The sequence below is a fragment of the Gastrolobium bilobum genome, unplaced genomic scaffold, assembly GCF_033153095.1.
Source record: "Gastrolobium bilobum isolate Gb01-03AN ecotype WA unplaced genomic scaffold, APGP_CSIRO_Gbil_v1 utg367992, whole genome shotgun sequence".
NCBI classification, from domain to species: domain Eukaryota; kingdom Viridiplantae; phylum Streptophyta; class Magnoliopsida; order Fabales; family Fabaceae; genus Gastrolobium; species Gastrolobium bilobum.
The window spans coordinates 187-15,668 of NW_026895338.1; the positions used below are offsets into that span (position 1 = coordinate 187).

Here is a 15,482-nt window from a genome sequence, read left to right on the forward strand (position 1 = left end):
ATTTTCAAACATATTATTTTTACATTCAGTTTACGAAAATATCCAAAAATTTAAAATTTAGAAAAATTCAGTTTTCCGAGAATCCGGTAAAATCCCTCGTACCAAACGACCATAATGTCTTATATCTCGGGAATGAGAGAGAGGAACTAACGTAGGTTACGCCATTGACGGAAAGGAAGGGCATAAATGTCATTAAAAGGAACAGACAGCCGGTTGGGTTTTAAGGTGTAGGTGAGGGCTATGCTTTGGGAATTGAAGTGGGAGCAGACAGGCTCATAAGAGATATGAAGTTGAAACGTCTAGCTAGTTTCTCAGCCTCGGAGGTGACTGAGAATTGTGTGAACTTCGAATATATGGTGAGTGTTGTAGTGGTTGGAGGATGATATATATTTGAAATTTAAATGAAAAAATTGTTATACCCCGTGTCCAAACTTTTACAATACCAATGCAGCAAGGATTAAGGACGTTTTAAAAAAGGGGTTAATCAGGTATAATTACAATCTGTTCGAAGTTATAAAAACTGCACGAAACGTCATTTTAAAAAAGGACTTTTACGTTTTACGCTGAAGTCCAATCTGTTGCCCTACATGCTAATAGTTACGGGTAAGTGAAACGTCATTTTAAATGGCATTTAAGTAGGTAAAGATAACGTATATGAAAATTTAATGTACAGATTTAGTGGAATATGTAAAGACATAAATCAAAAATATTAATAGTTATAAAGTCATTTATTATCATTGCCACCTAAAACGTAATTGTCGTTGTCACTATAAATGGTTTTTCTTATTCTTGAACTGAAATGACACATTGTAATTGCTCAACAGATTCGTTGGGATCTTAAATTGCAAAATAAAGGCTAAACAGTTTAAATTAAATAAATATATAATTTACTCTAAAAATCGAATTAAAATATTACTATATAGAAAGGAGAACCAAACTTTTGAAAATTAGCTGAGGTGTCACTTCCTCCTTAATTCTCAGCTTTGTGTTCAAACTGGAGATAGTTTGAAAAGTTACTTTTTTTAGAAATATTTTTTATTTTGCAAATAAAAAAATTCTACAAAGGAGGGAGAGTTTCTTTTAAATCATTATAAAATAATTGGTGGCAGTCAGCTGTATTAGTGATGTTCTCAATTCAAAATTTAAAATTGAAATTTGAAATGGGTGGGAAGTGTATTAATTGAAATTGAAATCAGTCACCTAACAATTAAGTTCCCTCCACTATTTTAGTGGGAGACAACTCTATTAAATTTCTTCTATTTTTTACATGCAAATTGTTAACCCTCATTTTAAAAATTGTTTAAAGTTTTTTTTTCTATATTTATCGAAAAATCAAAAGACCCAAAAAAAAAAAAGGTTCAAGCATTACTTACGCTTTTATACTAGATATAAAATTTAAATTCACAAATGATTAAAATTAACATTGATTTCTTCTCTATCTGACGTTTGGTACAGGAGAAATTTTTATTTGTCCGGGAATCTTAATTTTCAAACATATTATTTTTACATTCAGTTTACGAAAATATCCAAAAATTTAAAATTTAGAAAAATTCAGTTTTCCGAGAATCCGGTAAAATCCCACGTACCAAACGACCATAATGTCTTATATCTCGGGAATGAGAGAGAGGAACTAACGTAGGTTACGCCATTGAAGGAAAGGAAGGGCATAAATGTCATTAAAAGGAAAAGAAAACCGGTTGGGTTTTAAGGTGTAGGTGAGGGCTAGGCTTTGGGAATTGAAGTGGGAGCAGACAGGCTCATAAGAGAGATGAAGTTGAAACGTCTAGCTAGGTTCTCAGCCTCGGAGGTGACTGAGAATTGTGTGAACTTCGAATAGATGGTGAGTGTTGTAGTGGTTGGAGGATCATATATATTTGAAATTTAAATGAAAAAATTGTTATACCCCATGTCCAAACTTTTACAATACCAATGCAGCAAGGATTAATGACGCTTTTAAAAAAAGGGGTTAATCGGGTATAATTACAATCTGTTCGAAGTTATAAAAACTGCAAGAAACGTCATTTTAAAAAAGGACTTTTACGTTTTACGCTGAAGTCCAATCTGTTGCCCTACATGCTAATTGTTACGGGTAAGTGAAACGTCATTTTAAATGGCATTTAAGTAGGTAAAGATAACGTATATGAAAATTTAATGTACAGATTTAATGGAATATGTAAAGACATAAATCAAACAATATTTATAGTTATAAATGTCATTTATTATCATTGCCACCTAAAATGTAATTGGCGTTGTCACTATAAATGGTTTTTCTGATTCTTGAACTGAAATGACACACTGTAATTGCTCAACAGATTCAATGGGATCTTAAATTGCAAAATAAAGGCTAAACAGTTTAAATTAAATAAATATATAATTTACTCTAAAAATCGAATTAAAATCTTACTATATAGAAAGGAGAACCAAACTTTTGAAAATTAGCTGAGGTGTCACTTCCTCCTTAATTCTCAGCTTTGTGTTCACAATGGAGATAGTTTGAAAAGTTACTTTTTTTAGAAATATTTTTTATTTCGTAAATAAAAAAATTCTACATAGGAGGGAGAATTTCTTTTAAATCATTATAAACTAATTGGTGGCAGTCAGCTGTATTAGTGATGTTCTCAATTCAAAATTCAAAATTGAAATTTGAAATGGGTGGGAAATGTATTAATTGAAATTGAAATCAGTCACCTAACAATTAAGTTCCCTCCACTATTTTAGTGGGAGACAACTGTATTAAATTTCTTCTATTTTTTACATGCAAATTGTTAACCCTCATTTTAAAAAATATTTAAAGTTTTTTTTTCTATATTTATCGAAAAATCAAAAGACCCAAAAAAAAAAAAGTTCAGCATTACTTACGCTTTTATACTAGATATAATATTTAAATTCACAAATGATTAAAATTAACATTGATTTCTTCTCTATCTGCCGTTTGGTACAGGAGAAATTTTTATTTGTCCGAGAATCTTAATTTTCAAACATATGATTTTTACATTCAGTTTACGAAAATATCCAAAAATTTAAAATTTAGAAAAATTCAGTTTTCCGAGAATCCGGTAAAATCCCACGTACCAAACGACCATAATGTCTTATATCTCGGGAATGAGAGAGAGGAACTAACGTAGGTTACGCCATTGAAGGAAAGGAAGGGCATAAATGTCATTAAAAGGAAAAGACAACCGGTTGGGTTTTAAGGTGTGGGTGAGGGCTAGGCTTTGGGAATTGAAGTGGGAGCAGACAGGCTCATAAGAGAGATGAAGTTGAAACGTCTAGCTAGGTTCTCAGCCTCGGAGGTGACTTAGAATTGTGTGAACTTCGAATAGATGGTGAGTGTTGTAGTGGTTGGAGGATCATATATATTTGAAGTTGGTGGCAGACAACTCATTCGATGTCCTACTGCTTTCAAATTGAAATTTTCAAATTAATAATAACTCTTTATTTTCTGAAATGTGATTATAAAATGTGCATAATTAAATTAAAATTGCATCCTTCACAACAGCAAAAATGTATTTTAGCGGCGGTTTATTTTAACTTTAGCGGCGGTTTGAACCGCCGCAAAAAATTTTGGTGGCCTTTTTAAGACTGACGTAGAAATTGGCACCGTTAAATATTTTAGCGTCAGTTTCACACAACCGACGAAATAAGCGACGTTAAAAACAAAACCGACATTATATTTACATAACCGACGTTAAAATAAAATATTTTAATAAAATCTTATAATTATTTATATCATTACAAAAAACATATTGATTAATCGAACATTTAAACTTTTGAATCTATTATCATTAAATTTATACATAATTAAATGTAATCCAAAATAAATACAAATAGTCTTAACAAATGTAAAATGTCTCACCATTAAAACTTAATAGATCCAAATACATTTTCACCAAAAAAAAAAATAGATCCAAATACATGATAAAACAAAGTAAATCTGCTTTGCAAATTTAAAATGTAATCCAAGATAACACAAATAGTGTTACAAATGTAAAATGTCTCACCATTAAAACTTAATTGATCCAAATACATGATAATATTAAATAAACTAGCTACTTAATTTATTATAACAATAACAGACAAGGCTCCAGAGTCCATCTTAAAAAATACCAACCCAGCTTCTGAACCACCTCCGTCAGGAAAGGGGAAGCCACAGTATTATAATTATTTTACTAATATAATATTCATATAGAGAAAACAATGGTCCTTGCACATTAGAATAGTATACCAAGCTACATTGCAAAAATAAAAACATAACGGCGGAAAAGATCAGGGAAAGGACCAAAGAATCAAAGCATAAGTAAATGGAACCTGAGCCCCTTGTATACCTCCATTTGCACACGCATGGTTTCCAACAAGCCAACTAATCCAGGAGCATTCTGAGACTGGGATACAACACTTCCAATTTTGCTGCGCCCAAGCTTCTTAAGCAAGCTGGATTTTTTATCTTTCTTTTTTTCTTTAGATGGGATAATTAGACCCCTCTTAAACAAGAAACAGATCAAAGATTTCACATTTAAAAAGAATCCACTTATAAATCTTTTACAAGGAAAAGAGATCCCCTAAAATTAAACACATCATGATAGCATACCCTGTGGCTCCAGCACAAGCCAAGAGGATCTCATATGCAGTTTCACGGAGATCATTATCTGTGACGCCTTCAAGTAAAACCACAAATTAGGAAGGTTCATGAAAGCTTCAGTTTAAACCTTTCAATACAAATTTGATGCATAAATCATCCAAAAGTTATATCTTATTATTTTTCTATAAAAGAAGAAATCATTATGTAAAACTGTGAAAGATTAGAACTACAAAGAAGTAGGATAAGTAATCCTATTAGAGCTACAAAAAATAAATAAAACCATCATAGCAAAAGAGATCTCCAATCTCTGTGGATATCCATTATAGAAACACCCCATAAAACAACCATGGGCAAACACCACATAGAAGCCAAGAAAACTACTCTGTCCCACAAAAGATGAGATGGGAGAAATTTCTGGTTAAGACATGTCCTTTACCCATACAAAGGCACAAGGGCAATCATAGAAATGCTATGCCCCTTAATGATACAGGTTTCCACCTTAGCAATGACTTCTGTGACTCAGCAATCAGCAAATAGTGACATCATATACAAGAGGTTACCTTACCACAATTGCGTTCATTCAAGTTTCTTATGCATATGTCTCCCCATTTCCATGACTATTCCACACATTTCAAGTCAAAATACTATTCATCTGATAATATTTAGACTGCATAAGATTTGTGGGGATGCAAAGAACTTATCCAGAAGATAAGTTTTCTAGAATAATCACCTGTGGAAAAAGAAGGCAATTTCACTGCAAGATCAGAAGCATCATTTAGAGTCCTTTTAGCCCTGAAACTTTCGACCATTGCAGCAGCAGTATCATCGTCAAAGTCTTCAATGTCATCCACAGTTAGCTCCTTTTCATGTGCAGAGTCAAAAGACTCCAATCTTGATACATTAGAAACAATTGGAGATGGATTTTGCTACCTTGGAAAGTAGTGCGTTGCTACCTTAACATAACCGACTTCTATAGGCAAAAATATCTCTCTTTTGAGACTTAAATTGGAAGCTTTGACTAGTTACTTAAGTAGTCTACTTTATTTGACGTTTAAATCTCTTAATGGTATATTATAGGTTCTTAGCCTAGTCACTCCTCCATCAACCATACGGCTGGACATGTAGCTAAAAGGAATTAAAATTCATTCATTCAATAGTTTAAGACAACAAAAGCTTAGGTGGTAGCTTTACTACTTTATCTTGACTTTAGCAATTCAACAACCAATTATCTTTCTCCATTTAATACAAAAAAACTGCACACACAAGAGACCAAGGTAACTTGCATCGTATATGTCATAGAAATGTCAACAATTCATTAACTAAATGACAAACAACCAACTATCTTGGTCTTTAACCATTCCCATCTACTTTAACTTCAATTTCCTTAATACCATAAAAAAAATTCTGAACATATATATATATATATTTCTAGAAGGTCATGTTTATATTTTTAGAACAAAATAGGTTAATGGATTAAAGTAAAAAGAAGAGAGAGAATACCAGAGATTTGTAATTTATATTTATTTATATTAAAGCCTATTTTTTTATATTACCGCTCAACAAAATAGGTTAATAGAACAAAATAGCTTCTTATAAGAGTTATTTACTTGATTTACTAAAATATTTATGCATTTTGAATGTACCTGTATGAGCATAATAAAGGACACAAGGTAGATCAAACTAATGTTAAAAATTAAAACAATGGCTACTTGTTCCACTACACATGGATACATGCCTAAACATTATGTTCAGAGTGTACCTGCCAATGTCCAAATGGATACATGCCTAAACATTATGTATTCATGTGAATCACTCTAAGATACTGAGCAAAACAACGACTAACAGAATAAAAGGAATAGGCTATATAAGTAGTGAAACCATAAAGTGAAATAAGAACCCAATAATTTCAAAGAAATTCAAGTTTTGCATATAAAGTCTGTTAAGAAATTGTCACTTTGATTAAAAAATGAAAAAAGAAAAAGAAACTTAATAGCCATTAAGGGGGAACTACTTGTTGTATGCAATGGTGGATTATCATCTTCTCTTCATGATCAGTGAAGTTACCTCGTTTGATACCTGGTCGAAGGTAGTTAGTCCATCTAAGTCTGCAGCTTTTACTGCATCTCATCAAACCTAGAAAAAATAAAAATAAAAAAAATTAATGGTTACGAAATCAGTTATTACATCCCTTCCCAACAATACATATATATATGAAGCTCAAAAAAGCTACAAGCAAAGAAATGAAAACTGAATGAACAAATTAAAGAAGTATATATGTAATTAGGTTAATTATATATATATATATATATATATATATATATATATATATATATATATATATAAAAATTACCAGTATTGATGGGAACTGATCTCCAATTCCCTGGTCCGTGTTCTTGAATGTAAGAGACCAAGGTGATGTCTTCCTCTGGAGTCCAAGGTCCTTTCTTAATCCAAATTTTGTCAAAGCAAGGTGGCCTCCCCATGTTATGTGATCTAGCTAGAGCTCTTTCTCTCTTTTCTTTTTTGAATTCTGAGAATGACCCAATTTTTTTGAGAAAAGGATCGATCGCTTCTTCTTTGAGTAGATTATATATAGATCTCAATTCTCATTAGATCTCTCTCGCTTACTTCCTTCTTATAAGGAATGCAGAGACAACCCTTCACAACTAGAATTGCCTTTTTTATAGAGAGACAAGACAACCAGCTGTATTTAATAGCTAGGAATTATTAGGGTAAATTATATTATCGATCATGAAATGATGAAGAGAAAGCATATGGACAGTTGTTGTGGCATTACCTTATCTTCTTTAAGAGGAAGAACTTCCCCGGATAAAGCAACCCGTATTGGTAACTGCAGCATGTGAATAAACTTTTTCATTGACTTTAATAAGACTCCCAATGGGCCTGGAAAAGGGCTGGTCACAGCAAATGAACCACGCTCATCAATGATTGTGTTCTGCATAAAACAAAAATCAAATGTGTCATCCTTGACTCCTTGTAACTATGAAATATACTTAGATGAAATTTGCTAACACATCTAGTCACATTCTCATAAGTAAAATAAGCATTCGCATGTGAAAAAAATGAAACCGGGAACAAAAATAAAAATGGATTTCATCTGCTAGATGACAGCCTTCTAAACACTAATAGCGAGAATAAGAAGAGGAAGACAAACAAATCACAATCAAAGCAACCAGTTATCATTAAAAATGATTAACAAAAAAGAAAAAAGAAATAAAATTAGAATCTTTTTTTATGTATTCCAATTCCATATCCTGTCTTTTTTTATGCTTCAATATCAAAATTAGAATCTTTCAGGAGTATAATGAACCGACATGATGCCTACATTTAGGCCATACAAATGCAAGAAATATCCTGCATAAAATTTTGGCAGGTAACCGTACTGGTTTGCTTTCCAAAATTCCATAAGCTACTGCATACCATGCCCTAAAGTCCTAAAGTGATAGATCAAATATCTGAATATAAATGCAATGACCATTAAGTTATGACAATCATTCACATCTCCATATCCCCTATAAATAACTATGGCAAAATTAGTTTCCAAATAATTGAATCTATAACGTTACATTGTCACATAAATATTTCATCATCTTATAAAAATAATAAGTCTTATAATCAATCTTTAACAGTTATTCTACTTACACTACATCTAACAAATCTAATTAAATACGTGATTTGTTAAATGGATTAACGATCGAGGTTCACACACACACACACCTCAACCTCAAATCATTCACACCCTACAGATTCAGCTCCTTCGCAACCCACGTCGTTCCCTTTCGCTTCCGTTCCGAAGGTGCTGCTGTGCCTAATCATGTCGTCGGCGATTCCGCTTTTGACTCGCTCCTTTCTTTTCTCGAATTGTCGTGCCTGCTTTCTTCGGCTGGTGTGGCCGTGATTGCGTGTTGGAAGAAGGAGGTCTTGGCGGCAATTAGCAACAGAGCTGCTCTATGGGGGATTTTGATGTTGGTGGTTGGGGTTTTGAGTTGGGCGTCGATTCGGAGGCGCCAATGGAGTCGGGTTTGTAGGGAAACGGTGAAGGATGGTTTGGAGGTGAATTTGCTTGAGAGGATTGAGAAATTGGAGGAGGATTTGAGGAGCTCCGCTACGGTTGTTAGGGTTTTATCGAGACAGCTTGAGAAGTTGGGGATTAGGTTTCGGGTCACTCGGAAGGCTTTGAAGGAACCCATAACTGAGGTAATTACTTTCTTTTTCTGACTTCTAATGGTAATGTGATGTGTTGATTTATGGAAGATGGTTGTTGATTGATAATCAGATTTTGCAGCGAAACTACAATAGTTTTTCAGATTTACAAATGGAAATATAACTTTATGTGAATTTCTTTTGCAGAGCAATGTAATGAGCATGTATGTAATGCATGATTGACAAATCAAAATAATCAAAAGTTGAGGAACGATGAAAAAAGACAATGGCGGAAATGTGAAGAAAATAAAGAACTTTTTTGGTTAAGGGAACCTTGGGGCTGAGAAGATCGACGAGAAAGATGAGAGTGAGATGTGTAGATGTAGTCGGGGTTAATTAAAAAGTTGAACGTGAGGCTGAGCGAGTTCAATTCATTAATCTGAGGCGGTTTAATTGAACCACCGTTATTAAACCGACGTGAAAAACCGATTTTTCTGTAGTGCTTCTTCTTTTATAATTAAATTCTTAAATGTGATTTTAATTTTTGTAAATACAAATTTGTAAAATTTCAAATACAAACGGTGCAAATCCTTGCAAAAAATTAATTATTATTATTTTTTTAAAATCTGATTGTAATAAATGAAAGTTCATCTCTGAAATAAAATATAAAAACTTAGATGCAAATATAAGAACTTTTACGTGTGGATAATATAAAAATTTATTACATGCTGGTATATAATGCTGACAATTAGAGGTTGCAAAGTGGAGTCGGTCTGGAGGACTGACCCGCCTATATTTTTTTGTAATTAAATTAAAATTTTGCTTTTCTTATTTTATATTAAACATAATAACTCAAAAATTTGCCAACTCTATATGTACAAAAAGTTGGAGTTAGGTAGCTAACAATATTGATTTAAATAAAATGCAGAGATATATTTTTATGATTTACATTAACTTTTACGAGACAGACAAACAAATTTCTTTTTTCCCGTGCATCGCACGAGTTATACTTAATTTTGAAGGAGTTTTTTTATGTAGGGTTCTGATTTGGAACATTATCCAGGAAAACTTAACGTTCTTAATGAAAATTCCATGTTATTTAAGGTCAACGTAAAAAATATATTTTAGAGTCATATAATGAGCCAAGATATTAAGATTCAAGTGTTTGAAGCAGCGAAGCTATTGTCACCTCATTCTTTAAGTCTTTGGTGGACCCAAATGTATGTTATTGTTTTTTAAAAATTTATCATTGTGGGTTCTTTATATTGTTACAAGTTTTTAGCATGTGTATTGATTTGATGCTGTTTAGACACATTTGTTCCAATGTAAGCAAAAAATATGACTCATACATGATTATTTGGTTAATTCACTAGTAATAATAAAAGACCTAATATTTACAACACTCCCCTCAAGCTGAGGAATAGATATTTATCATTCCCAGCTTGCCAGTAAGTTCTTGAAATCTGTCTGAAGGAAGTCCCTTTGTCAATAGATCAGTTAATTGACGCCCAGTGAGAATGTATGGAGTAGTAATCAACCCGCTATCAAGTTTCTCTTTGATGAAATGGCGGTCGACCTCAATATGTTTAGTCTGATCATGTTGAACCGGATTATGAGCTATACAAATACGGGACTTATTGTCACATAGCAGCTTCATAGGTCCCTCACATTTTATTTTGAGATCATCAAGTACAATTTTCAGCCACAGTAACTCACAAATGCCTTGAGCCGTAGCTCGAAATTCAGCTTCTGCACTTGACCTGGCAACCACATCTTGTTTCTTACTTCTCCATGTCACTAAGTTACCACAAAGAAACATGCAATAACCAGTGGTAGATCGACGGTCAGTCACGGATCCAGCATAATCAGCATCAGTGTAGACTTCTAAAGAGAGATTGACATCACGTCGAAATAACAATCTTTTACCAGGAGTAGCTTTAAGATACTGAAGAATTCTCTCTACTACCTGCATGTGTTCCTCCTTTGGATCGTGCATAAACTGACTGACAACACTAACAGCATAAGCTAGGTCTCTGATCTAGTATGAGCCAGATATATCAATTTCCCAACTAGCCGTTGATATTGTCCTTTATCAACCAGAGGACTCTCCTCTTCATAGCCTATCTTGTGATTCTGTTTAATAGGAGTATTAGAGGGTTTACACCCAAGCTTTCCTTCTTCTTTGAGAAGATCCAGAACATATTTCCTCTGGCTGATAAAAATTCCTTTGCTTGAATGAGCTACTTATATCCCTAGGAAATATCTCAATTTTCCAAGGTCTTTGACTTCAAACTCAGAGGCAAGCCGTGTTTGCAGAATCTGTCTCTCCACAAAATCATCACCTATGATAAAAATATCATCAACATATACAAGGAGCACAGTCAGCTTCCCATTTTGGAAATGCTTGAAGAAAAGAGTGTGATCTTCTTGAATCTGTCTATATCCTAAGGTCATCATAACCTTAGTAAACCTTCCAAACCAGGCACGAGGTGACTGCTTCAATCGATACAAGGCCTTTTTTAATCTACAAACTTTATTTTCTCCCTTCACAAAATCAAAACCAGGCGGGATTTCCATGTAGACTTCTTCTTCTAACTCACCATTCAGGAAAGTATTTTTCACATTAAATTGATTTATATTCCAATTGTAATGGGCAGCAAGGGATAACAAGACTCTCACCGTATTCATCTTTGCAACTGGAGCAAAGGTTTCTTCATAATCAATGCCATAGGTTTGAGTGTAACCTTTGGCGACTAATCGAGCCTTATATCTTTCAAGAGTTCCATCAGAATTATATTTCAGGGCATAAACCCATCTGCACCCCACTGCTTTCTTTTCGTTAGGTCTATCAATAACTTCTCGGGTTTTATTTTTCTCCAACGTTTTCATCTCCTCTTGCATGGCTTGAGCCCAATTCCCATCTTTCAAGGCTTCATGTACTGATTTTGGGATTGAAACAGAATCTAGTGCTGATACAAAGCTTTTGTGCTGCACAGAAAGATTAGCAGAGGAAACAAAATGGGAGATAGGGGTATTGAGTACAACAAGGACAGGAAGAACAAGATTTCTTGGAACAAGATCTTTTTCCTTTTCTCAAAGCAATGGGTAAATCATCATAAGCAGTAGTAATGGGTAAGTCATCAGAAGTATTAACATCATGATCAAAAATATGAGATTCAAGACTTACCAGTGGTTCAGACGATTGAGGTTACTGTTGAGGCAATGTGGGTTGTTTCCTTCTTTGATATACCAATTCAGGTGTCACAATCTACCGTATCTCTGGTGTACTTGATGTATCAGTCACGAGAGGATCAATCACAGGAGGATCAGACATGGAAGGAACAGGAACAAAAGAAGGGACACTGACACAGGTAAAGGAATAGACACTGGAGGTTCAGACTCAAAGAAGGAAGGTGATGAGTTTTCTGGTGAATTATTCTCCCCCTGAAGATGAGGACCTTGGAAAAAGAACTCAGATTCCTGAAATGTAACATCCATAGAAATAAAAAAATTTCGACTACCAGGGTGATAGCACTTGTACCCCTTTTTATCAGGAACATAACCAAGGAAGACACATTTAATAGCCCTAGGGTCCAACTTACTGCGATGATGTTTATGAACATGAACAAAAGCAACACACCCAAACACCCGTGGAGGAAGACTCCTAGTTGGAATAGAAGGGGAAAAGGAAGTGATAGAGTGAATAAGACTTACATGGTCAAGTACCCGAGTGGGTAAACGGTTGATCAAGAATGCTGCAGTAAGAATAGCATCTCCCCAATAGTATTTGGGTACATGTGTCTGAAACATTAATGCACGAGCCACTTCAAGAAGGTGACAATTTTTTCTTTCAACAACCCCATTCTGTTGAGGGGTGTCAACACAAGTAAGTTCATCAATCATACCGTTATTTCGTATAAATTGGGAAAAACTTTGATTAACATATTCAGTACCATTATCTGTCCTTAGTCTCTTGATTTTCTTACCAAATTGGGTTTCAACCATTTTATAATAAAATTGAAAGAACAGTTGTGGTTCCTCAGACTTTTCACGCATTAAGTAAACCCAAGTTACACGAGTGCAATCATCAATAAAAGAAACAAACCATTTATTTCCAGAAGAATAAGGGACCTTAGAAGGACCCCAAACATCAGAATGAATAATATCAAAAGGTTCAACACTCTTAGTAATACTAGAAGGAAAAGTCACACGATGATGCTTAGCAAACTCACAAACATCACAATGAAAAGACTCAACAGACTTAGACAAAAACAATGACGGAAATAAAGACTTGAGTAAACTAAATGGAGGATGTCCCAAGCGCTTATGATGAAGCCAAATCAAAGAATCAGCAGTTGATTGACCATGAGATAGCAAGATGTGATCCGTGACTTTATTTGCGGGAGATTGTGACACCAGATAGTACAACCCACCTTGCTCTTTAGCACTACCAATCTTCTTCCCCATGGCGAGATCCTGAAAAACACAATGGGTAGGGAAGAAGGTTACAGTACAATTCAAATCTTTTGTAATTTTATGAATAGAAAGAAGATTGGTGGAGAGTTTAGGAACATGAAGAGCATTTTTAAGATGTAAGGACGGTTGTAAGTTTATGTTACCAGAGCCCGCAACTGATGTATGTGAGCCATCAGCTACGGCTATGGTATGAGTTCCAATGGTAGGATTATAAGAAGTAAAGGGGTCAGCACAACAAGCCATATGATCAGTAGCACCAGAATCAACAACCCAAGAATATTTAAAATCAGTACATGAAGACAAAAAAGAATAAGTTTTGGAGCTCATACCAGTCATAGCCAAAGTATTAGTATGAGATGGCTTACTCAGAGAATCAAGGATGGTGCGGAGCCGTTCCAACTCATCTTGACGGAACACAGGTTGGGTCTCATTAGGTGCAGGAGATATTTCAGAGGAAGTAAAATGTGCTTGACCACGCATCATTGCCATCTTGTCTAAGACCGTTTGCTTTCCATGGAGGCGAAAACATAGATCCTTGATATGACCCGTTCTTTTACAATAAGAACACCAGCGATCATCTTTCTTCGGTCTATAAGATGAACCATCAGAAAATTTTCCAAAGGAGTTCTTTTGAGAAGAACCATCCCTTTTTGTTGAAATCATAGCAGACCCATCAGTGGGATTAGAGTCAGAAGGAGTTGAAGTAGTAACTTTAGATGAGAGCATAATGGACCCTTCTGACACTTTGGTATCCATCATGACAATCCTACGACTTTCTTCACCCCTGACAATATGAAAAGCTTCAGAAAGAGACGGTAATTGTTCCTTACCAAGAATTTGAACACGAATAAGGTCATATTCGGAGTTGAGACCACAAAGAAAATCATAGATCCTATGGCGTTCAATGGAGGCGGTCAGAGTGGCTGCATCCTTACTACATTCCATCTTCAAGTTCTCGTACTGATCAAGCTCAGTCCATAATTTATTCATAATACCATAGTATTCAATTATAGAGAGAGAACCTTGCTTGGTAGAAAAGATCTGATTCCTCAGATCATAACAAGTGGCAGCATCTTGCTTCATTGAATAGGTCTGCTTAAGAACGCTCCAGATCTCAAGAGCAGTAGGTAAAAACATGCAGTGTTGACTAACCTCAGGAGTCACAGAGTTCCATAGCCACGTCATAATAAGGAAGTCTTCATCATCCCAATCAGCAAATGTTGGATCTGTTTTGGCAGGAACAGGTCCTTCAATATGAGAAACTTTACAGCGTCCTTTGAGAATGGTACGAACAACCTGAGACCATTGTAAATAATTCTTTCCATTCAGACGATAATTCTGATGAAGAACAGGAAGATCATTGTGACCAAGAGGGGTCACCACAGACTGTGTAGAAGAATTTATTTTTGTGTTTACAAAGGTTGATTTAGTTTCAGTGTCGGAGGCCATGCTGCACAAAAACTAGTTAAAGAACAAGCTCCAAGAAGCCAAAAGAATTCGGAAAAAATATCAAACGAAGTCCGATCAAGGATTTAAACACAGATCCAGAACGGGCTTGGAGAGTCGAGCAGAACTGCACTGGTCCGCGGCCAAGAAACACCTCCATGCGCCTCCACGCGCCGGTGGAGTGATCTGAGAGTGGGCTTCACGCGCCGACAGAGTGGTGGCGTGTGTGAGCGCGTTTGGCGTTTTCCGGAGCTGGGTTTTTCACGCGGTGGTCGTCCGGAGGTGGTGGTCCCGTCTGTGGTTGGTCGGAGGAGAAAGGTGGCCGGAAAAACGGTCAAAACGCGAAAAGAAGGGTTCTGCATTGTGGAGCGTTGATGAACAGTGACGAAAAACACAAAAAATCTGGTTCTGCCTTCTCCGTGAAGAATGCGTTGATGAACAGTGAGGAAGGAAGAAAAATAAGGTGTCTTTCTACTGAGTAAGGAAGAAAAAATAAGAGAAACAATGATCTTCTCGGTCCAAGAGGTCCCCGGAAAATTTTTCCGGTGGCGGCTAATGGCAACGAGAGACGGGAAAAAGGAAAAAAGGTTTCGTAGGTGCGGAAGCAGAGCCCTCAGGATCGAGAGCTCTTATACCAACTTGAAAAAGGGTAATCAGAAAAATATTATTAATTGTGTATTAATCTGATACAAAGAGGTCTCTATTTATAGAGACTAAAAACCTAATTCTTGACCTAATCCTGATTTAGCCTGTTTAAAACAAAATAAGACAACAAAAATTTATCTAAACAAAATATACAGTCAACAGCACTAGTAAT

At 35.1% G+C, this 15,482-nt stretch overlaps 1 long non-coding RNA gene across 4 annotated transcripts; it reads right to left on the minus strand.

Moving 5' to 3' along the window:
* Window positions 1-3,983: 3,983 nt before the first annotated feature.
* On the minus strand, window positions 3,984-9,118 carry LOC133306383 (uncharacterized). Of its 4 annotated transcripts, XR_009750888.1 has the most exons (6): window positions 8,318-9,118; window positions 7,377-7,535; window positions 6,930-7,283; window positions 5,310-6,712; window positions 4,589-4,655; window positions 3,984-4,481 (listed from the first exon to the last, which is right to left on the minus strand). It is a non-coding gene; the product is annotated as an uncharacterized LOC133306383 (long non-coding RNA). The 4 variants fall into 4 exon arrangements; XR_009750887.1 differs by having other exon boundaries at window positions 3,984-4,655; XR_009750889.1 differs by having other exon boundaries at window positions 4,589-6,712.
* Between the last annotated feature and the right edge of the window lie 6,364 nt (window positions 9,119-15,482).